Source organism: Salvelinus alpinus, chromosome 7, assembly GCF_045679555.1.
Source record: "Salvelinus alpinus chromosome 7, SLU_Salpinus.1, whole genome shotgun sequence".
Lineage (NCBI taxonomy): Eukaryota > Metazoa > Chordata > Actinopteri > Salmoniformes > Salmonidae > Salvelinus > Salvelinus alpinus.
Window position 1 is genome coordinate 58644897 of NC_092092.1, and position 25762 is coordinate 58670658.

The following is a 25762-nucleotide window of genomic DNA, read 5'->3' on the forward strand; positions in this document are numbered from 1 at the left end:
CTGGGAGGAGGACACAATGGAGTTGTCAACCGTGATGGCGAGATCATGGAACGGGCAGTCCTTCCCCGGGAGGAAGAGCAGCTCCGTCTTGCCGAGGTTCAGCTTGAGGTGGTGATCCGTCATCCACACTGATATGTCTGCCAGACATGCAGAGATGCGATTCGCCACCTGGTCATCAGAAGGGGGAAAGGAGAAGATTAGTTGTGTGTCGTCTGCATAGCAATGATAGGAGAGACCATGTGAGGTTATGACAGAGCCAAGTGACTTGGTGTATAGCGAGAATAGGAGAGGGCCTAGAACAGAGCCCTGGGGGACACCAGTGGTGAGAGCACGTGGTGAGGAGACAGATTCTCGCCACGCCACCTGGTAGGAGCGACCTGTCAGGTAGGACGCAATCCAAGCGTGGGCCGCGCCGGAGATGCCCAACTCGGAGAGGGTGGAGAGGAGGATCTGATGGTTCACAGTATCGAAGGCAGCCGATAGGTCTAGAAGGATGAGAGCAGAGGAGAGAGAGTTAGCTTTAGCAGTGCGGAGCGCCTCCGTGATACAGAGAAGAGCAGTCTCAGTTGAATGACTAGTCTTGAAACCTGACTGATTTGGATCAAGAAGGTCATTCTGAGAGAGATAGCGGGAGAGCTGGCCAAGGACGGCACGTTCAAGAGTTTTGGAGAGAAAAGAAAGAAGGGATACTGGTCTGTAGTTGTTGACATCGGAGGGATCGAGTGTAGGTTTTTTCAGAAGGGGTGCAACTCTCGCTCTCTTGAAGACGGAAGGGACGTAGCCAGCGGTCAGGGATGAGTTGATGAGCGAGGTGAGGTAAGGGAGAAGGTCTCCGGAAATGGTCTGGAGAAGAGAGGAGGGGATAGGGTCAAGCGGGCAGGTTGTTGGGCGGCCGGCCGTCACAAGACGCGAGATTTCATCTGGAGAGAGAGGGGAGAAAGAGGTCAGAGCACAGGGTAGGGCAGTGTGAGCAGAACCAGCGGTGTCGTTTGACTTAGCAAACGAGGATCGGATGTCGTCGACCTTCTTTTCAAAATGGTTGACGAAGTCATCTGCAGAGAGGGAGGAGGGGGGGAGGGGGAGGAGGATTCAGGAGGGAGGAGAAGGTGGCAAAGAGCTTCCTAGGGTTAGAGGCAGATGCTTGGAATTTAGAGTGGTAGAAAGTGGCTTTAGCAGCAGAGACAGAAGAGGAAAATGTAGAGAGGAGGGAGTGAAAGGATGCCAGGTCCGCAGGGAGGCGAGTTTTCCTCCATTTCCGCTCGGCTGCCCGGAGCCCTGTTCTGTGAGCTCGCAATGAGTCGTCGAGCCACGGAGCGGGAGGGGAGGACCGAGCCGGCCTGGAGGATAGGGGACATAGAGAATCAAAGGATGCAGAAAGGGAGGAGAGGAGGGTTGAGGAGGCAGAATCAGGAGATAGGTTGGAGAAGGTTTGAGCAGAGGGAAGAGATGATAGGATGGAAGAGGAGAGGGTAGCGGGGGAGAGAGAGCGAAGGTTGGGACGGCGCGATACCATCCGAGTAGGGGCAGTGTGGGAAGTGTTGGATGAGAGCGAGAGGGAAAAGGATACAAGGTAGTGGTCGGAGACTTGGAGGGGAGTTGCAATGAGGTTAGTGGAAGAACAGCATCTAGTAAAGATGAGGTCGAGCGTATTGCCTGCCTTGTGAGTAGGGGGGGAAGGTGAGAGGGTGAGGTCAAAAGAGGAGAGGAGTGGAAAGAAAGAGGCAGAGAGGAATGAGTCAAAGGTAGACGTGGGGAGGTTAAAGTCGCCCAGAACTGTGAGAGGTGAGCCGTCCTCAGGAAAGGAGCTTATCAAGGCATCAAGCTCATTGATGAACTCTCCGAGGGAACCTGGAGGGCGATAAATGATAAGGATGTTAAGCTTGAAAGGGCTGGTAACTGTGACAGCATGGAATTCAAAGGAGGCGATAGACAGATGGGTAAGGGGAGAAAGAGAGAATGACCACTTGGGAGAGATGAGGATCCCGGTGCCACCACCCCGCTGACCAGAAGCTCTCGGGGTGTGCGAGAACACGTGGGCGGACGAAGAGAGAGCAGTAGGAGTAGCAGTGTTATCTGTGGTGATCCATGTTTCCGTCAGTGCCAAGAAGTCGAGGGACTGGAGGGAGGCATAGGCTGAGATGAACTCTGCCTTGTTGGCCGCAGATCGGCAGTTCCAGAGGCTACCGGAGACCTGGAACTCCACGTGGGTCGTGCGTGCTGGGACCACCAGATTAGGGTGGCCGCGGCCACGCGGTGTGGAGCGTTTGTATGGTCTGTGCAGAGAGGAGAGAACAGGGATAGACAGACACATAGTTGACAGGCTACAGAAGAGACTAAGCTAATGCAAAGGAGATTGGAATGACAAGTGGACTACGCGTCTCGAATGTTCAGAAAGTTAAGCTTACGTAGCAAGAATCTTATTGACTAGAATGATTAAGAATGATTAAGATGATTAAGATGATACAGTACTGCTGAAGTAGGCTAGCTGGCAGTGGCTGCGTTGTTGACTTTGTAGGCTAGCTGGCAGTGGCTGCGTTGTTGACACTACACTAATCAAGTCGTTCCGTTGAGTGTAATAGTTTCTACAGTGCTGCTATTCGGGGGCTAGCTGGCTAGCTAGCAGTGTTGATTACGTTACGTTGCGTTAAAAGAACGACAGTAGCTGGCTAGCTAACCTAGAAAATCGCTCTAGACTACACAATTATCTTTGATACAAAGACGGCTATGTAGCTAGCTGTGTAGCTAGCTACGATCAAACAAATCCAACCGTTGTACTGTAATGAAATGAAATGAAAATGTGATACTACCTGTGGAGCGAAGCGGAATGCGACCGGGTTGTTGAGTGCGGAAGTTCTATTCGGTAGACGTTGGCTAGCTGTTGGCTAGCTAGCAGTGTCTCCTATGTTAAGGACGACAAATAGCTGGCTAGCTAACCTCGGTAAATTAAGATAATCACTCTAAAACTACACACTCTAAACTACACAATTATCTTGGATACGAAGACAGCAAAGACAACTATGTAGCTAGCTAACACTACACTAATCAAGTCGTTCAGTTGAGTGTAATAGTTGCTACAGTGCTGCTATTCGGTAGACGGTGGACGTTTGCTAGCTGGCTAGCTGCTGGGCAGATAGCAGTGTAGACTGCGTTAGGACGACGTAATACGATAATTACGCAATTATTTTTGATACAAAGACGGCTATGTAGCTAGCTAAGAAGAAATTGCTAAGATTAGACAAATCAAACCGTTGTACTATAATTGAATGTAATGAAATGTAATGAAAAGTTATACTACCTGCGGACCAAAGCGCAAATGCGACCGCTCGCTCCAACCCGGAAGTGATGTATCATAAAAATAATCTGTCGCCAATCGGATGGAAACCTACCTATAGACACACTAAAGACTCTGGCAAGTGCGCTAGTCCAGTGTCACTTTGATTATGCGTGCACATCATGGTTCACCAGCAGCACTAAACATCTAAAGAATAAACTACAAACCCGCCAAAACAAGCTTGTAAGCATTGTCCTTAAACTCCTCCCTCATACTCATTTGGAGGTCGAGCATTTTAAGCAGCTAGGCTGGTTATCTGTGTCAAAAAAAGAGTAGTATTAATTCAACGTGATCTGATCGACAAAATTATCACGTACTCAGACCCAGGTACCTATCCAACTATTTTTTATTTGTCAGAGATGTCCACCAGCATAATACCACAGCAGATACTCTAATATTCACTGTTTTAAATTAGTCTATCTGATAAGAACACATTTTTATATACCGGCGCTTTTTAAAAGAATGTAAAAAGTGAACAGTAAAACCTTTTATTGTCTGTATCTCTGTAATGTTTCTATATCTATGCAATTGTATATGTATTTATGCCAAAAAATATGGACCAAAATGGAAATAAGTCCCTGACTTTATTGTGCAATCCCAGTCGGAACTGTTTCGGTTGTTTGTTCGTGTTTTTGTTATTTTGTTCCGTGTTCAGTTGATTTATTAAAAATCTAATTATGGACACTTACCACGCTGCACATTGGTCCGACTTTTCCTACTCCTCCTCAGACGAAGTGGAGAATCGTTACAACCCCAGAGTTAATACTTGGTGGAAACACCCTTGGCAGCCATTACAGCTGTGAATAATTTTGAATAAGATTCTTAGGGCAACATTTATCCATTGTTTTTGTAAAAATTGCTCAAGCTCATTCAATTTGGTTAGGAGTCATTGATGGACAGCAATATTCAAACCTTGTCTCTGATTTTCAAGCAAATTTGCGTCAAGACTGAGTTTGGACCACTCAGAAATGGGTATGCTCGTCACCAGCAGGGACTGGGGAGTTTGTCAAGATCAAAAGAAAGATGAAAGGAGAAAAGCCCAGATAAAAAGTTAAGGAAAACCTTGCCTCAGTCTTCTGAATACTTACCCCTGGGATAGAGTTTTATTTTTAAGCAGGACAATTACACACATTTTAATGCCAAAGACATACCAGAATGGCTTTCTAAGAAGCAGCAGTTGCATGTATTCATGGATGCCAAAAGAAGCCAGGCTTTCCCCAAAAATGTAACAACATACTGTATATATACTTTAAATAATATTTTGTTTATCTGTGTTTCAGAATTGTCTTTCAATTCGCAAGAGGCTGAATGTATCTCACCGAAGAAAGCATCCGGGGATAGCAAAACCGCGCCCCTCTGTCTCTGTACGTGTAGCCCATCTATCTGGTGCTGTCTGGTCAAAAATAATATGACATTGTTGCCGCCTGTAGCATTGAATGCAAGGGAAGCCAGCGAGCATTTGGCCTCCCTTGCTAAAAAAGTGTAAAATAATAGCCAATCAACGTTGAGCTTAACTGGGTGAGCTCAGCTGTGAATAGTCCTGGTGCACCCCAAAAAAAAGACAACCAAAACTAAAAGCCGTATGACGGAGTCATAGACCATTTCTTCAATGGTCTATGGCATTGGCGTTTCTCTACAAGTAGGGTGAGTCAACATGTTTTTTCTGCTTGCATGAAAGCACACACACAGAAATCAGAACCCACACACACACACACACAGAAATCAGAACCCCCACACACACACACACACACAGAAATCAGAACACACACACACACACAGAAATCAGAACCATGGACAGCCAAATCATATTTAGCTTACATTGATTGAACCAAATTGTTTTTGGTATCTTTTAGTTGTCACTGTATTAGACTAAGCAGAGGTGATTTGATTGATGTTGAAATGTTGAAGTTGAAATGATGCTGGAATAGTGGAGGCAGCTCCTGTTTTCTTTGAGACTCTCTGTGGTTGTAAATCAATAGTTGTTTAGTAGTTAATAAATGTTGGAAACATTAACTTGGTTGACCGTGTGTAGGTCATGTAACTGTTTGTTACATGTAATATGCTTTGTGGACTTCCATGGACAGAGGTTGCTCTCTGGTTTTGTCATGAAACAAAGGTGTGGGTAAATTTATTCGGCCACTGTGTCTTCTTATTGTCTTGGCCTTTAGGACTATATATCACGGTCGCAAGGCATATGTACTAACAGGTTATAGAGCAAACAACGTAATTATCACAACACATAGGTTGTAATATGGCTTTCCCTGGTGATTTTACCCACAGCTACTGAGAGGTCGTAAGTGTTCCTGAGTGGTCTATAGTTTCAGTCCTGACAAAGTTTGAATAATGCTGTCCATCATTGACTCCTAACCAAATTTACGGAGCTCAAGTAATTTTGACATAAACAATGGATATATGTTGCCCTAAAGAGTTTAGCAAAGTTGGTAAAATTTATTCCAAAATAATTCACAGCTCTAATGGCTGCCAAAGCCATTACTCAGATTTGAGTACGTGAACTCTGATTTCCATACATTGACTCTGTACCGGTACCCCCTGTGTATAGCCTCGCTATTGTTATTTACTGCTGCTCTTTAATTATTTGTTGCTTTTATTTTCTATTTTTTACTTAAACACTTTTTTTTCTTTAAACTTCTTAAAGCATTGTTGGTTAAGGGCTTGTAAGTAAGCATTTCACTATAAGGTCTACACCTGTTGTATTCGGCGCATGTGACAAATAGCATTTGATTTGATTTGATTCAAAGGTGTTTCCACCTAGTTTGAACTCTGGGGTGTGAAGACATATGCATTCAAGACTGCATTTTTATCAATTTTGACATTTTTCTATAATTTTTCTTTCACTTTGGAAATGTGAAGTAGGTTGTGTATATCTGTAGGAAAACAATTTAATATTTATTGGGTATTTTTAAGCAGCTGACTTTCTCTAGGCACTGTAATAGAGATTCCCATTGAAGTTGATATTCAACGGTGGGTGTACCGGCAGCCATCTTTCTGGTGGTAATTGGAAGTTGAAATTTCAATTCAATTTAAATGTCAATGGTATACCAGCTAAATTGCAGTGGTCTGAAGGGATAGGTCCATTCTATTGCTATTATTGAAATGACAGCCACCCTGTATTCAATAGCATGCTGTGTCTCAACCAATGATGGGCCCAACAAAAACACCTCAGATGATGTAAAATAGGGTCTAAGCTACAACATATCTGAAAAATACACAAATCTGAGTTTGCACGTTTTAAGATCATTTATGTCCAAAAATAAAAACAACATTAAAAACAATCTAGAATTCAAAAATAGTTTGACAACCCTGTTTGAAAGCTTTCAAGTTATATCAAACTCAACTGTTTATCTTTTTCAGTGATGAAGACATGTCTCATGGTGGTGTGGGGTCTGCAAAATGGGTCAACTTTGAGCACCTTTATCTCCTGAGTATTTTGGCATTCAGGTCCAAAAAGTAAGGGATTGAATTCATATGGAACGGCCCATTAGATTAAATATGCTGCAAAACCATCACATAAATCCCCATCACCTTGTATAGATATTCATGTGTCCCCATCACCTTGTATAGATTTTCATGTTTCACTAGGTCAATAAAAGAAGTAAAAAAAATATGAAAATATTGTCAGTTACCTTGATCCTGGCCTGGATTCGAAGATACATTCAGTTTGTCTGACAACAGTTTCTCTGAATCCGCCTCCCGCAAACCATGCACTTACTATATACTGTTCAGTCAAAACAGAAGTGAAAGTGGGAACCTAAAATAGAGCACACAGTGATGCAATCTCCATAGACAAACATTGGCAGTACAATTGCCTTACTAAAGAGCTCAGTGACTTTCAACGTGGCACCTTTCCAACAAATCAGTTCGCAATATCTGTCTTGGTAGAGATGCCCCGGTCAACTGTAAGTGCTGTTATTGTGAAGTGGAAACAAAAGTCGCAAAGTGGTAGGCCACAAAAATTCACAGAACAGGACAGCTGAGTGCTGAAGCACGTAGCGCTTAAAAGTAATCTGTCCTCGGTTGCAACACTCACTACCGAGTTCCAAACTGCCTCTGGAAGCAAAGTCAGTACAATAACTGTTAGTCGGGAGCTTCATAAAATAGGTTTCCATGGCCGAGCAGCGGCACACAAGCCTAAGATCACCATGTGTATTGCCACGCGTCAGCTGGAGTGGTCTAAAGCTTGCTGCCATTGGACTTTGGTGCAGTAAAAATGCGTTCTCTGGAGTGATGAATCATGCTTCACCATTTGGCAGTCCGACAGACGAATCTGGGTTTGGCGTAGACCAAACATTTGCCAGCAATCAGTCATCACTTCTTCCATGTCTTTTCAAATCATCCCTTGGTGTGGACATTCTTCCGTCTTATGAGAGGGGTGAAAGGGGCATTCCTATTGGAGTATTATCTTTGGAGTGGATTGCTTTTGGTGATGGAGTTATGGTGTGACAGAGAGAATACAGTAGACGGCATGTGTCAAAAAAGTGATTGATGAGGTATTTTATGGGTCACGTGTTTATGCCCATATATGTTCCTCCTGTCCAGAAGTTCTCACGGTATCGAGTGAGTGTTTATGTAACCTGATAGTGCAGCTGTTCCTTTGAAGTAAAGCCTGTGTTTACATTAAAGCTGTCAAGGTGATTGATGGGTAGTGACCTCGTTGAACTGTGGAATGTGTTTGAAGCAATGTTTTTTTCTAATCAATTCAGCAGTAGGGGGCTATATGTACATAAGGAAAGCCATAAACAGTTGTTTTTTCCCGAGGATGTCATGACCTCTGTCTATCCCCCATGTGAGGGATGTGTGTGTGTGTGTGTGTGTGTGTGTGTGTGTGTGTGTGTGTGTGTGTGTGTGTGTGTGTGTGTGTGTGTGTGTGTGTGTGTGTGTGTGTGTGTGTGTGTGTGTGTGTGTGTGTGTGTGTGTGTGTGTGTGTGTGTGTGTGTGTGTGTGTGTGTGTGTGTGTGTGTGTGTGTGTGTGTGTGTGTCTGTGTCTCTGCAGGGGTGTTTCAAACAATGTTTTTTTCTAAACAATTCAACAATAGGAGGGGATATATATATATATATATATCTATATATAACGATACCCAAACAACAGGGGATTTTTCCTAGGGTGGGAATCAACAAAAAAAGGTTTATACCCCTTACACCCCAAGGAGAGCTGCTCTCCAGGGGGTGGCTGTCACAGTCAATCATGCCATCCTCTTTTTGAATGGGTAATTGTACTCTTTAAGTTGGGCCCTTTACTTATGACTTAAACAGATTAATTTTTACCCCCTAATAATTAATTCAGTGGGCTAAATCAGGTGTTTCTTGGTGGTCTTAAACAAATCTCCTGTGAAACAAAAGCCTACACTTTACACACATGGTTATTGACTTAAAAAAAGACACCATTAACATGTCAGATATAGTTTAAATGTATTCATTTTTGAGTTTGCAACCCAATATGCCACTTTAAATACATCACAGAAAACTGAAATGTAACAAAATGCCTATTGTGTTTATTGAGCTCTACACTGAGATGCTCAGTTGGTCAATATTCCCCCTTGAGTAGAGTCCTTTTCTATTTTTTATTTACATGTTTATAATCCAAAAGTATATTTTTAGAGTGGAGTGAAATATTGTTTATGTTAAACTGTAGAGAACAAGAACCTTTGGTGAATCAAAGAGTCACTGATGTTTAATATACAGTACTACACATATCCAGAAGACATGTCCGTACTGTAGTACTACACTATTACACTGTTATGTACTACTAATGTACTAGTATCTAGGATGTTAAGGAATATCTATAGGGGGGAACATGTACAATATATTACACATTCCCCACAGCATCGAAGGATGCATACACTGACACTGACATTGTATTTTGTTATGTGAAAGTAGCATAAGTATGTGTAAAGAGTTTACAATTTGGTTTCAAAGTTCAGAACATGTCTCTTGTTAAAATTGAGATGGGGTACATATATTATGTATTTCAATTTCTTACACATTCTTAATAATACTTTTGAGTTGTAGACACGTTCTTCAGAGGTTATAATACAAATACATATTTTGATTTAGTTCAGCATTGAGTTGTTTTTTACATGTAATCTAAGATCTTAACAACCTAATACATATACAACTTTTTTCATTCACCCCAGGGCTATATAAACCTGAAGGTTTCATTTGGGTTATAATAATGATTTACAAATGAAAAAGTCAGTAGTTCATTGCATATTATGTAATTGTGGATTCGATTCTTTTTAATTATTTATTGAGACGTGAATAAAAAAATGTGTTATCACATCAACAACATCATAATCTTTCAGAATGTACCTGTTTTCAGTATAGAAAGACATGTATACAGTTTATATGACATATTTTTGTGTTTTGTCTTAATGATTGTTCTTTAGTAAATAGGAAACTCAACAGTGTGTTAGTTCGAGAAACATTAATTAGATAGTTGTTTTATGTTTGTGAAACCTTGAAATGTACACAATGAGAAGTGATTTTGTAACAACAGATTTTAAGGGGTGTAATTGTATCAAATATAGCCTTGTATGTTTGAATTAGAGCTCATTTAAAATGTTTTCATCACTGCCCGGTAAACACATTCTTGTAAGTTGGAGCTACTGTACGTGATTATATTGGGGCTGCTGTACAGATTTGAGCACTTGACAAGACGTTGACATTTCTGGGTATGTCTCACCTGTAACATAATAATAATAATAAAGATTATGATAATAATAATGTTCTATTATTTTTTATAATAATACATATCTGTCATCAACCAAATGTATTTCTTAAAACCCCTTTTTGCATCAGTAGTTGTCACAAAGTGTTTTACAGAAACCCAGTCTATAAAAGCTATGACCTATCAATGCACATGCCGAAGCACAGCATCTAGGAAACACTCCCTAGAAGTCATAAACCTAGGAACAACATTATAGAGGAACCATGCTCTGAGGGTTGTGCTGAGTGGACATTTAAGAGTACATGTGCCCCTTATTGTTATTCAAGATGTTCCAACGTTCGTAGATGACCCTCAGGGTCATATAATAACCAGGGCGACTGTAGAGTGGGCAAAAGTTCAACACTCAGGAGTCAATGTCATGTCTTTTGTCTTTTTCACAGCCTGAGAGAGAGAGAAAGAGAGAAAGAGAGAGAGAATATATTACATAAAGTTATCACATATGCACACTATGTAACACATTATATTAATAATTGCCTAAAAATTGTATGTCATTGTCTTTCAGAACTGTTGCAATACAGAATGTTGAAACGTTAAATATTTGTTACTTTGGTATACTTTGAGTGAAATGGTATACATTGAGAGAGGGAGAGAGTAATATTACACAATTAAATAATAGATCATCACTCACACACACAGACATGTCTTCATAGTTGTTCATAGTTTATTATCATAGTTTGATCATAGTTTGTCATAGTTTCTAATTATTGTTTCTAATCACAGTTTGAACATAGTTGGCCATGGTTTCTAATCATACTTTCTAATTGTAGTTTCTAATCATACTTTCTAATCATATCATACTTTCTAATCATACTTTCTAATCATACTTTCTAATCGTACTTTCTAATCATATCATACTTTCTAATCATACTTTCTAATCATACTTTCTAATCATATACTTTCTAATCATATCATACTTTCTAATCATACTTTCTAATCATACTTTCTAATCATATACTTTCTAATCATATCATACTTTCTAATCATACTTTCTAATCATATCATACTTTCTAATCATACTTTCTAATCATACTTTCTAATCATATCATACTTTCTAATTACATTTACATTTAAGTCATTTAGCAGACGCTCTTATCCAGAGCGACTTACAAATTGGTGCATTCACCTTATGATATCCAGTGGAACAACCACTTTACAATAGTGCATCTAACTCTTTTAAGGGGGGGGGGGGGGTTAGAAGGATTACTTTATCCTATCCTAGGTATTCCTTAAAGAGGTGGGGTTTCAGGTGTCTCCGGAAGGTGGTGATTGACTCCGCTGACCTGGCGTCGTGAGGGAGTTTGTTCCACCATTGGGGTGCCAGAGCAGCGAACAGTTTTGACTGTTCTAATCATACTTTCTAATCATACTTTCTAATCATACTTTCTAATCATACTTTCTAATCATATCATACTTTCTAATCATACTTTCTAATGATACTTTCTAGTCTGAGAGGTTTGATATAATAAGAGGGTCAAATAGACCCTAAGAGGGCAGAAGCTATTGTTTACAAACAGTATGAATAAAAACAATGGTTCAATGGATAAATAGCCTTCATTTTGAAAAACATACATGTCAATGAAAACAATTAAGACATATCATTCTTAAATAATATATATCTATATACAAACATCACATTGAATATTCAACTCACCTTCAAAAAGCTCCATGAGGAAGGAAGGATTCCCAGATGATCTTTTAGCTGTTCTGTCTTCATGCTGTTCTGGGCTGATGGCTGTTGGAGAGGGAAGGGACAGTTGAGTGAGCTGCGGCCTTTTATGGCCCTGCCTCTGGGAGCCTGTCAGCTTGTGACATGATGAGAGAGTGAAAGAGGGCCGCCCTGTAAGATATGTTGTGCTACAAACATACTTCTATTTGAAGAGATTTCTGACCATTCAGGGATCTACTACCAAACAGTCATGAAAAAATTATAAAAAAATTAATGTCTACACTAAAGAATGTGAATTTGGTCATAAAAATACTTGTTGACAAGTTATATGCATGGAAATAAAGATGCTTAAAATATTTGACATTCTGGAGAGATTTCTGGACACTATAGGGGCCTCCTAGGCCTTGTTAAGGACAAATGTCTATAAAGATGGATTGGTATGAGATATCTGTTCCATTTTTGGGGGACATGTTGACAAGATGTTGGGGAATCACTCAAGGAGGAATATTGACCAACTGAGAATCTCAGTGTACAGCTCAATAGGCATTTTGTTACATTTCAGTCTTCTGTGATGTATTTAAAGTGGCATATTGGGTTGCAAACTCAAAAATGAATACATTTAAACAAATATCTGACATGTTACTGGTGTCTTTTTTTAACTCAATAATCATGTGTGTAAAGTGTAGGCTTTTGTTTCACAGTAGATTTGTTTAAGACCACCAAGAAACACCTGATTTAACCCCCTGCATTAATTATTAGGGGGTAAAAATGAATCTGTTTAAGTAATAAGTAAAGGGCCCAACTTAAAGAGTACAATTACCCATTCAAAAAGAGGATTGCATGATTGACTGCGACAGCCACCCCCTGGAGAGCAGCTCTCCTTGGGGTGTAAGGGGTATAAACCTATTTTTGTTGATTCCCACCCTAGGAAAAATCACCTGTTGTTTGGGTATCGTTATGTATATATGCCCTCCTATTGTTGAATTGTTAAGAAAAAAACATTGTTTCAAACACCCCTGCAGAGACACACACTCACACACACACACACACACACACACACACACACACACACACACACACACACACACACACACACACACACACACACACACACACACACACACACACACACACACACACACACACACACACACACACACACACACACACACACACCTCACATGGGGGATAGACAGAGGTCATGACATCCTCGGAAAAAATAACTGTTTATGGCTTTCCTTATGTACATATACAGTGAGGGAAAAAAGTATTTGATCCCCTGCTGATTTTGTACGTTTGCCCACTGACAAAGAAATGATCAGTCTATAATTTTAATGGTAGGTTTATTTGAACAGTGAGAGACAGAATATCAACAAAAAAATCCAGAAAAACGCATGTCAAAAATGTTATGAATTGATTTGCATTTTAATGAGGGAAATAAGTATTTGACCCCTCTGCAAAACATGACTTAGTACTTGGTGGCAAAACCCTTGTTGGCAATCACAGAGGTCAGACGTTTCTTGTAGTTGGCCACCAGGTTTGCACACATCTCAGGAGGGATTTTGTCCCACTCCTCTTTGCAGATCTTCTTCAAGTCATTAAGGTTTCGAGGCTGACGTTTGGCAACTCGAACCTTCAGCTCCCTCCACAGATTTTCTATGGGATTAAGGTCTGGAGACTGGCTAGGCCACTCCAGGACCTTAATGTGCTTCTTCTTGAGCCACTCCTTTGTTGCCTTGGCCGTGTGTTTTGGGTCATTGTCATGCTGGAATACCCATCCACGACCCATTTTCAATACCCTGGCTGAGGGAAGGAGGTTTTCACCCAAGATTTGACGGTACATGGCCCCGTCCATCGTCCCTTTGATGCGGTGAAGTTGTCCTGTCCCTTTAGCAGGAAAACACCCCCAAAGCATAATGTTTCCACCTCCATGTTTGACGGTGGGGATGGTTTCTTGGGGTCATAGGCAGCATTCCTCCTCCTCCAAACACGGCAAGTTGGGTTGATGCCAAAGAACTCCATTTTGGTCTCATCTGACCACAACACGTTCACCCAGTTGTCCTCTGAATCATTCAGATGTTCATTGGCAAACTTCAGATGGGCATGTATATGTGCTTTCTTGAGCAGGGGGACCTTGCGGGCGCTGCAGGATTTCAGTCCTTCACGGCATAGTCTGTTACCAATTGTTTTCTTGATGACTATGGTCCCAGCTGCCTTGAGATCATTGACAAGATCCTCCTGTGTAATTATGGGCTGATTCCTCACCGTTCTCATGATCATTGCAACTCCACGAGGTGAGATCTTGCATGGAGCCCCAGGCTGAGGGAGATTGACAGTTCTTTTGTGTTTCTTCCATTTGCGAATAATCACAGAAACTGTTGTCACCTTCTCACCAAGCTGCTTGGCGATGGTCTTGTAGCCCATTCCAGCCTTGTGTAGGTCTACAATCTTGTCCCTGACATCCTTGGAGAGCTCTTTGGTCTTGGCCATGGTGGAGAGTTTGGAATCTGATTGATTGATTGCTTCTGTGGACAGGTATCTTTTATACAGGTAAGAAACTGAGATTAGGAGCACTCCCTTTAAGTGTGTGCTCCTAATCTCCGTTCCTTACCTGTATGAAAGACACCTGGGAGCCAGAAATCTTTTTGATTGAGAAGGGGTCAAATACTTATTTCCCTCATTAAAATGCAAATCAATTTATAACATTTTTTACATGCATTTTTCTGGATATTTTTGTTGTTATTCTGTCTCTCACTGTTCAAATAAACCTACCATTAAAATTATAGACTGATAATTTCTTTGTCAGTGGGCAAACGTACAAAATCAGCAGGGGATCAAATACTTTTTTCCCTCACTGTAGCCCCCTACTGCTGAATTGATTAGAAAAAAACATTGCTTCAAACACATTCCACAGTTCAACGAGGTCACTACCCATCAATCACCTTGACAGCTTTAATGTAAACACAGGCTTTACTTCAAAGGAACAGCTGCACTATCAGGTTACATAAACACTCACTCGATACCGTGAGAACAGGAGGTACATATATGGGCATAAACACATGACCCATAAAATACCTCATCAATCACTTTTACACGTGACCCATAAAATACCTCATCAATCACCTTTACACGTGACCCATAAAATACCTCATCAATCACTTTTTGACACATGCCGTCTACTGTATTCTCTTGTGACTAAAGCATCACACTAATTGTTCCAATGAGCACTGCAGACCAGAGCTGACTATTGACACCAAAGACAGATACCAAAGATACTTATTGATCTAAAACCAATCCTTGTCTTCACATACTGTATACACAGAAACACTTTATGCCTCTAAATGGAATAAACAATCTCATATTAGAGCTAAACAGCTAAAAACATCACCATGTTTACTCCCATTTTTCTTTTACACAGGCTGTTGACTATACATGCATTTCACAACACAATAGCTGTGTCCCCTCAGTATAAAATGGGTTAATGTCCTTGTCATAAGTCTCTATGGTATATGGTGAGTACCTATTCAATCCTTTCATTTACTAGTGGTCAGGAAGGAGAGGAGACAAGGAAAGGAAGCCATTACAAGGATTGGAACACAGCCAATGAGGAACCACAGGTGAAATCACCACAGTTTGTGTGTCTAATGGGGACCCTACTGTCTAGGACCCTATTCATTCAAGCCCAGTTAGCTGTCAATCCACCTTGGAAATACTGTATTCAAAATCAAGAACATCAACTGCATGTCAATTCAAATGCTTTCACACTGCATAAAAGGACTGCAGATTCTGACTCAACCACAAAACCTGCTTACCAGTTTTGATTGAATAGGGCCCGAAGCTGCTAGTGGAGTGAAAGATTCAAACGTTTTGCTACACACTAGCACCAAGTCACAAAAGTGAGTCAACTTAGAATCAATCAAATACTGTTCCGACGACATCACATGTGCTGGAGTGTAAAAAATGAGATCCTCCTTCAAATGAAGGAGTCATTTCATGACTGCATTTCTTGTAAATTCTACATCACCAGGAATGCGGACGAAGTGCTGACAACAAGAGAACAGGTACTCAGGCGTACCATCTCTACTATGAATGAAACATGACCTCCAGGCAAATGACTGGAGAAATCCAACACAAGTCTCTCTAGTTTATAATGCAGATTTAGGATTGGCTGGTGGTCTCCTCCCTGCATTCATTCCATCAGCTACAAAAAATGAGCAGCAACAAAGATATGTAAAACAACGAATGGAGTGCAACATTCACGATTCCATTCAAATCCAATGATACTTATGTTTGGAATACATTTGTGAGGCATTAAGTGAAGGTGAGTACCTATTCTGCAGCGAGGGTGACTGCTACAGAGACAGGTTATTAACAATAGGAGGAACTTGGCTACAGACTTGAGTATGCACTAACTGAAAATTAAGATGGGAGTGTGTTTGTCTGTGCGAATGTGCATATTTCTGAGGCTACTGTCGTAAGTCTCCACTTGGAATATCTATCCTCCTCAAACAATTGAATGAAAGATTTACATATTATATGACATGTAATGTCTCACATTCCCTTCATAGAATTGTTATTGAATGGCCATTGTGGGGTTTTAGGCAAATAGTGAGTTTTTTTCTCTCGAATCTACATGTAAGCATTTTGATTTGTTTGTTTACATTAGCACTTTGTAAAACCAAGTACTAGACTATTTTACATGTTAATCCAGTATTTGACACAAGTGACTTTCAAGCAGATTAATGTCTGAACTTAGAAAAAGGAAAGGTTCTGAAACACTGGGATCATTTTTAGTGCTGATCTCTCTCTTGTCTGTGGTATCAGGACATACGTGGTACTAAACAGAGTAAGGGCAGTAGGTGATGAACTCACCATGTGCACTACCCCGGTCACCCCCACCACCTCCAGCATGCCATCGTCAATGCGGGGTTTCCCGTAGCGCGAGTCACCCTCTGATCCCCACAGGTCTGCCCCAGAGCCCCAGCTGAACACACACACACACACGCAGTTGTAAGTACTGACTGTGTTTCAGATCATTATGTACTTTTAGGTTTGTGTGAGTAAGGGGACCGTGTGTGAGGCCATTCCTCTTCATGAGCATGCATCTTGAAGTGAATGTCATGCGTCATGAGTGTCTGACTGTCAGCCGCGTGTAGGGTTTAACCCTGTGTGTTTTTGAGTGTATTTCCTACCTGGGGATGTTTAGGAAGATGAGGCCTTCTATGCTTCTAAGATGAGGCCATCTAAATAAAATATGTCTTGATTGCGTGTCTTCACACCTCAGAGTTCATTCTTGGTGGAAACACCTTTGGCAGCCATTACAGCTGTGAATCTTTTTGAATAAGATTCTTAGGGCAACATTTATCCATTGTTTTTGTCAAAAATGCTCAAGCTCATTCAATTTAGTTGGGAGTCATTGATGGACAGCAATATTCAAACCTGGTCTCTGATTTTCAAGCAATATTAGGAATAGGTATTGGTATGGGTATGCTTGTCAGAATCAAAATAAATATTAAAGGAGCAAAGCCCAGATAAAAAATGTAAGAAAACCTCAGTCTTCTGAATACTTACTCCTGGGATAGTGTTGTATTTTTCAGCAGGACAATTACACAAATCTTTATGCAACCAGAATGGCTTTCTAAGAGGTAGCAGTGATGTGTATTCGTGGATGCCAAGGGAAGCCAGGATTCCCCAAAAAATTTGACCAATAATAATCTTTCGTCTCTGTGTTTCAGAATTTTCCTTCAATTCGCAAAATGCTGAGGACCACAATGGAAATAAGTCCCAGAATGTATTTTGTTATCCTCAATGATTTTACTAATGTGCATGTATGGCGTTTCAAGTTTTATGTGTGCTTGTTTTTTTAAATGGTCGAATTAATAAACTAAACGGAAGTATCTCACCGGAGAAAGCATCCAAATGAGCAAAACAGTGCCCATCTGTCTCTGTACATGTAGCCCATCTATCTGATGCTGTCTGGTCAAAAATACATTATTAGTTTGTTTTTTTAAAGAATGAAAAAGTAATTTGACAACCCTGTTTGAAGAGTTTGGTATCATTTGAAACCTAACTGTTTATCTTTTTCAGTGATGATGTCACGATCGTTATAAGGAGTGGACCAAGATGCAGCGTGGTATGTTTCCATCCTTTTATTTGGAAGAGAAACTTAAAGAACAAAAACAATAAAGCGAACAAACGAAACGTGCCGCTCAGAGTAGTGCTCACAGGCAACTATACCTAGACAAGATCCCACAAAGCACAATGGGGAAATGGCTACCTAAATATGATCCCCAATCAGAGACAACGATAAACAGCTGCCTCTGATTGGGAACCATACCAGGCCAACAGACATATAATTCCCCTAGATAACCCACTCTTAATCACACCCCGACCTAACCAACATAGAGAATAAACAGCTCTCTATGGTCAGGGCGTGACAGATGAAGACATGTCTCATGGTAGGGAGGGTATGCAAAATGGGTCAACTTTGAGCACCTCTATCTCCTGAATGTTTTGGCATTCAGGTCCAAAAAGTCCCTTTCTGACCACTTCTACTATGGGAAAACATGTATGGAAGGTTTTGTTCAAATCAAAAGGGATGCGGTCAGAAAGAGATTGAATACATATGGAAAGGCCCATTAGATTAAATATGCTGCAAAACCATCTCATAAATCACCAAGATATTGTAGTTGCTCTGAATAACAACTACAAACAGCAAGCAATGCAGGTGCTTCTACACCTGCATTGCTTGCTGTTTGGGGTTTTAGGCTGGGTTTCTGTACAGCACTTTGAGATATCAGCTGATGTACGAAGGGCTATATAAATACATTTGATTTGATTTGAATAAGCCTCCCTCAAACCATGTACTTATACTGTACTGTAGCTTGGGGGATACAATCAAAACAGAAGTGAAAGAGGGAACCTAAGCAGACAGTGTGTTCACAATCAGCCCTCTTTAAGGGAACTGATTGCATATTAATTAGAAGTTAACCTGACACAAGACTCACAACGAAGAGATTACAAATCTGTTCATTAACTATGCATGCTTTCAGTTCCCTTTGCATTAGAAAAACGTTATATTCTAAGTGTAAAAACGTTCTATTCTGAGTGTACTGACTAAGTGTACTGTTTTTTTTTTTACTACTGACCATTTCAGATCTACACACCATATACACACAAGTGTGCAAAAAAGATGGGTAGGGAACACAAACATAAACAGGACATGAGGTCACATGGCTGAGACAGAAATACCAATACATAGACTGAACAAAAACATAAATGCAACATGTAAAGTGTTGGTGCCATGTTTCATGACCTGAAATAAAAGATCCCAGAAATGTTCCATACGCACAAAAAGCTTATTTCTCTCATATTTTGTGCACAAATTTGTTTACATCCTTGTTAGTGAGCATTTCTCCTTTGCCAAGATAATCATTCCACCTGACAGGTGTGGCATATCAAGAAGCTGATTAAACAGCATGTTCATTGCACAGGTGCACCTTGTGCTGGGGACAATAAAACATCACTCTAAAATGTACAGTTTTGTAACACAATGTTTTGAGGGAGCGTGCAATTGGCATGCTGACTGCAGGAATGTCCACCAGAGCTGTTGCCAGAGAATTGAAAGGTTAATTTCTCTACCATAAGCTGCATCCAACATCATTTTTAGAGAATTTGGCAGTATGTCCAACCAGACCACATGTATGGCATCGTGTGGAAGAGCGGTTTGCTGATGTCAACGTTGTGAACAGTGTGCCCAATGGTGGCGGTGGGGATATAGTATTGGCAGGTATAAGCTAAGGACAACGAACACAATTGCAATTTATCAATAGCAATTTGAATGTACAGATATACCGTAACAAGATCCTGAGGCCCATTGTCGTGCATTCATCCGTCACCATGTTTCAGCATGATAATGAATGGCTCCATGTCGCAAGGATCTGTACATAATTCCTGGAAGCTGAAAATGTCCCAGTTCTTCCAAGGCCTGAATACTCACCAGATGTCACCCATTGAGCACATTTGGGAATCTCTGTTCCAGTTCCCTCCAATATCCAGCAACTTCGCACAGCCTTTGAAGAGGAGTGGGACATCCTTCCACAGGCCACAATCAACAGCCTGATCAACTCTATGCAAAGGAGATGTGTCGAGCTGCATGAAGCAAATGGTGGTTACACCAGATACTGACTGGTTTTCTGATACACGCCCCTACTTCTTTTTTAAGGTGTCTGTGACCAACAGATGTATATCTGTATTCCCAGCCATGTGAAATCCATAGATTAGGGCCTAATTTATTTATCTAAATTTACTTTTTTCCTGATATGAACTGTAACTCAGTAAAATCTTTGAAGTTGTTGCATATTGCGTTTAGATTTTTGTTCAGTATAGATCCAGGGTGTCTTGAGTTAATTGACAAAGAAAACATAGTAGCTTATTAATCAACCTTTATATATTTTTAAAAAATGTAGACAAATGAGGCTACATGCCCAAAACAAAACCCAAGTGAAAAAAGAACAGAATGTCTGCTATATATTTTTGGTGTAAACAGTATTTGCACTGGCTACCTTCCACAAACAGTCAAATATACTGTACCTTCACACTCCATCTTTGCTGTGTGCTTCTTCCTTTATTAACATAACTCTTACACAGCACAAGCCTTCAATCTCTCTGGGAAACAGGACGTAGATAGTATTTTTCATTCAACACAGTAACTACTTTATAATTTTACATCCACGTTCCATTTTCTCCTTGTTTTTTCACAGCGAGTATTAGGATGTCCTTAATGCTTTGTATGCTCAGTGTACATTTTTGAACATATAAATTAAATTATATATATTATATTATATATCTTAAACAATATAACATATAAATGCCTTATGTGTCACACCCTGATCTGTTTCACCTGTCTTTGTGCTTGTCTCCACCCCCCTCCAGGTGTTGCCCATCTTCCTCAATATCCTCAGTGTATTTATACCTGTATTCTCTGTTTGTCTGTTGCCAGGTCTTTTGTTTCGTCAAGCCTACCAGCATTTTTTCCCGTGCTTCTTTTTGTCTCTAGTGCCTGTTTTCTATCTTTCCCGGTTTTTGATCATTCTGCCTGCCCTGACCCTGAGCCTGCCTGTCGTTCTGTACCTTGTCACACAACCTGGATTACTGACCTCTGCCTGCCCTGACCCTGACTGTCGTTCTGTACCTTTCAGAGTCTGATCTGGACTACTGACCTCTGCCTGCCCTTGACCTGTCATTTGCCTGCCCCCGTTTTTGAAATAAACTTTTGTTACTACAAAACTGTCCGCATCTGGGTCTTCTCCTGAGCCTTGACATCGTACCCCATCAAAAGCCCAAATATAAGCATGTTTAACTCCAAAGTTTGTAGACAATGTAAACAACACCCAATAATAATGAATCAATATACACATGACAGGGTAAATATGTTTTTCTTTTACCAAACTGATGCTTGTCAATCTTATTCTTCCTGTTTTTAAAACATAGTTAAAACAATAATTTTGCTACCATGGATGGCCAGTCCTTGCTTCCATAACTCTGTATATGAATTTGAGAGTGGTTACATTTCTCCAGCCCCATCCCTCAGCTAAATAAAAAACAGAGTTGTTTGTTTCAATTAAGAATTCTAGCTTTAAAAGTTGTTTCAGATGACACTAAATCCAGGGAAGAGTGGCTGGGTAAAGGTAGTTTGGACTTTGTGGAGAAGGGTCATGGAGTCCCAGCCTTGTGATGAAGATACAGTCCGATTTGCCTTTATTTTCGTGATTGGGAGGGGCTGGGGCCAGGAATTTTTGTGCTAGAACTGAAGTCAACCTTCAGTTGACTTATGTAACCGTAAAATCCTTGGTTTCATGCATGTTAACATCAGAAGCCTCCTCCCTAAATAATTTATTTTCACTACTTTAGCACACTCCAACCAACCCTGATGTACTAGCCGTGTCTGAATCCTGACTTAGGAAGGCCACCAAAAATTCTGAAATTTACATCCCCAACTACAACATTTAGAACTGATAGAACTGCCAAGATAGATCTGCCAAAGGGGGTGGAGTTGCAATCTACTGCAGAGAAAGCCTGCAGAGTTCTGTCATACTATCCAGGTCTGTGCCCAAACAGTTCGAGCTTCTACTTTTAAAAATCCACCTTTCCAGAAATAAGTCTCTCACTGTTGCCGCTTGTTACAGACCCCCCTCAGCTGCACCCTGGACACCATATGTGAATTAATTGCCCCTCATCTATCTTCAGAGTTCGTTCTGTTAGGTGACTTAAACTAGGATATGCTTAACACCCCGGCAGTCCTACAATCTAAGCTAGATGCCCTCAATCTCACCCAAATTATCATGGAACCTACCAGGTACAACCCCAAATCCGTAAACACAGGCAGCGTCATAGATATCATCCAGACCAACCTGCCCTCTAAATACACCTCTGCTGTCTTCAACCAGGATCTCAGCGATCACTGCCTCATTGCCTGCGTCCGTAATGGGTCTGATGTCAAACGACCACCCCTCATCACTGTCAACGCTCCCTAAAACACTTCAGCGAGCAGGCCTTTCTAATCGACCTGGCCCGGGTATCCTGGAAGGATATTGACCTCATTCCGTCAGTAGAGAATGCCTGGTTATTCCACCGATAAATCCACGATAATTGAGAATTTCAAAAAGCATTTTTCTACGGCTGGCCATGCTTTCCACCTGGTCACCCCTACCCCGGTCAACAGCTCTGCACTCCCCATAGCAACTTGCCCAAGCCTCCCTCATTTCTCCTTCATCCAAATCCAGATAGCTGATGTTCTGAAAGAGCTGCAAAATCTGGACCCCTACAAATCAGCTGGGCTAGACAATCTGGACCCTCTCTTTCTAAAATGATCCACCGCAATTGTTGCAACCCCTATTACTAGCCGTTCAACCTCTCTTTCGTATCGTCTGAGATCCCCAAAGATTGGAAAGCTGTCGCGGTCATCCCCCTCTTCAAAGGGGAAGACACCCTAGACCCAAACTGTTACAGACCTATATCTATCCTACCCTGCCTTTCTAAGGTCCTTGAAATGTGTAACTCCGCGTTGTTGTTTGTGTCGCACTGCTTTGCTTTATCTTGGCCAGGTCGCAGTTGTAAATGAGAACTTGTCCTCAACTGACCTACCTGGTTAAATAAAGCGAAATAAGAAATACTTTTTTTTATTGTGCATGAAAGTGTAACCAAAGCTATACCTGTAGAACTCGTAGCTGGACCTAGAGTAGTCCAACCTTCAAGACACCCTACTAATGCCTTTGTACGACACAGCCACAGAAACATGGCTGCCTTCCCAGTTAGCCTCCCAGTAATAACGTCATTGGAGACCCTCTCTGCACTGAGCTTTAGGAGACGAAAAGCTGTGGAAGGCTTAGGTGAACCATATGAGCCGAATGACACTTCCTTTTTGTCCCCAGACAGAATGAGATGCCTAATTGCTGTGTTGGCATCCACTGTCAGCTGGATGAAATCTGTTCGGGGAGAAAGATAATGTCTTGGCATTCGAATTATATTCATATTGACAAAATATATACAACATATCATCTAATACAACATATCAGCTAATAAGTCAATTTAATTCACCTCTTGAAGGCCAACGTTGAGCCCAACCAGCTCTCACAGTCTCACGTCAGAATTAGACGTTCATCCATGTTTCTCAAACGTCACATTTAGAAGTTGTTCCAAACGTCAAATTTAGAAGTTGTTCCAAACGTCAAATTTAGAAGTTGTTCCAAACGTCAAATTTCAAAGTGTTTAAAGTTAAGTCCGGGCATTAACTCTGACTTTTTAAGATTAAGAATTAACTCAGAATGTTTAAGGTTAGGCATTAACTCAGAATGTTTAAGTTAAGGGATAAGGAGAGCTTGGGGCCTATAGGTGTGTTAGTTCACAAAGTATATCTGAGGGAGACTGGGTGTGTGCGCCAAAACATGTATTATGTCCAGAACTCCTCTCTGGTCTTGGGAACTGAACAACCTGGACATCTGTCACTGTGAAGAAGAAGAGTAAACTATAACTGCACGCCTTATAACAAAGATCCGTTGTATATGTTATTGAGCAAGCGACTTAGTCATGCTTGCATACATTTTAAGTATGGCTGGTCCTAGAAATCAAACCTACTATCCTGGCATTGCAAGCACCATGCTCTACCAAATGAGCTACAGAGGACCAGTGGTTACAAAAACAAAATAGCAATCAATCAGATTTAGTCTATAGAGTATATGAACAGGGGGAGCCTGGTCCTATATCAGCACTCCTACTCTGAGACACAATTGTGAATACAGGCCCAGGTCAGAATACTCACCTTGAGACACTCGAAGGCAGGTCTCAGTTATTTTACTTCATTCTCTTGCTTTCCTGTGCCCTCTGCTGGCATGTATTCTGTATCTCCCTCAACGTTTTCTGCATGATAAAAACGAAGTCAGCATATCGCATTTTATGGTATCCATATATTTTGAAAACAAAAAACAAGATAACAGGGATGACTAGCACAAAAGTCATGATATAAAGATTTAGCATTTCTCAAATCGGTTCTACCCTTACCTGTTGCTCAGCCCTCTGCTGCTGCTGAAACAACCATATGTCCGTGGTGTTGATTCAAGGAGCACAAAACAGATGCAGTGATCACAATGACATACATTTCAAGCACTTAATTGTAATGAGGGCAAATGTTCTTAATTTCACCGGTGTCGAACATGGTAGGCCTATGCTTCATCAAGGCGGGAACTTGATGTTGATGCTTGAGATGAGTGTCACGAAACGAGGCGACTCAAATTAGGCAGGACTTGACAACTTTTTGTTTCTTACCAAGGCAGAAATCCCACTCGTCGTCGTCCAGGTCTAGCATAACAGTCGACTTGAGAAGAAACTTGGGAGGCTGGTCATTAGTTTCTCCATAGCCCCACCATCTTACCATTTTTCTTCAGTGCAGACCTTGGGGTGAATGTATTTCTGCACTGAGGGCAACTGTAGTTTAAATCCTCACCATTCCAACAGTATGTCACACGGCTCATGCAGTAACTGTGTCCATATGGGATAGTCACTGGAAACCATTTTGCAACGCAAACTACTTTCTATTTGACGAGGTCAGGTAGGCCTCTACCCATATCGTTCCGTTCCTAGTGAAAACACCCTAGGTATATTCAGTTCACACCTTTTCCTTCAATAAAAAAAACACAAGGTAGGCCTAGAAAAACAGTCTCATTCGAATGCGACCCAGTTGTTTAACTTCTTATGGCTGGGGGCAGTATTGAGTAGCTTGGATGAATAAGGTGCCCAGATTAAACTGCCTGCTACTCAGGCCCAGAAGCTAAGATATGCATATTATTAGTATATTGGATAGCAAACACTTTGAAGTTTCTAAAACTGTTTGAATGATGTCTGTGAGTATAACAGAACTCATATGCCAGGCAAAAACCTGAGAAAAAGTCCAACCCGGAAGTGGGAAATCTGAGGTTTTGTAGGTTTGCCTATCCAATATACAGTGTCTATGGGGTCATATTCCACTAGATGTCAGTCTTTAGAACCTTGTTTGATGCTTCTACTGTGAAGGATGAGGGAATAAGAGCTGATTGAGTCGGGTCTGGCAGAGTGCCATGAGCTCACTCAGGCGCACCCCCATGAGAGTTAGCTGAATTCCATTGCATCTCTACAAAGGAATTCTCCGGTTGAAACATTACTGAAGATTTGTGAAAAAACATCCTACATTGATTCTATACATCGCTTGACATGTTTCTACGAACTGTAATGGAATTTTTTTACTTTGTCTGGCCTGCGCGTCATGAATTTGGATTTTGGAACTAAACGCGCGAAGAAAAAGGAGGTTTTTGGACATAAATGATGGACTTTATCGAACAAAACAAACATTTATTGTGGAACTGGGATTCCTGGGAGTGCATTCTGATGATCAAAAATAAGTGAATATTTATAATGCCATTTCTGACTTCTGTTGACTCCACAACATGGCGGGTACCTGTATGGCTTGTTTTTGTGTCTGAGCGCCATA

The 25762-nt window shown here is 41.0% G+C and overlaps 1 protein-coding gene and 1 long non-coding RNA gene across 2 annotated transcripts in view; both read right to left on the reverse strand.

Annotated features, from left to right (window-relative positions):
- The window catches only part of LOC139581328 (uncharacterized), a 35945-nt gene extending 28857 nt beyond the window's left edge, over window positions 1–7088 (reverse strand). The window contains exon 1 of the mRNA XM_071410949.1: window positions 6976–7088. The gene's annotated coding sequence lies outside the window, so the exon portion shown is untranslated. The remainder of the gene's footprint in view (window positions 1–6975) is intronic.
- Window positions 7089–10069: 2981 nt separating this feature from the next.
- On the reverse strand, window positions 10070–11814 carry LOC139580230 (uncharacterized). Its single transcript, XR_011676008.1, has 2 exons — window positions 11728–11814; window positions 10070–10457 (listed from the first exon to the last, which is right to left on the reverse strand). It is a non-coding gene; the product is annotated as an uncharacterized lncRNA (long non-coding RNA).
- Window positions 11815–25762: the final 13948 nt, after the last annotated feature.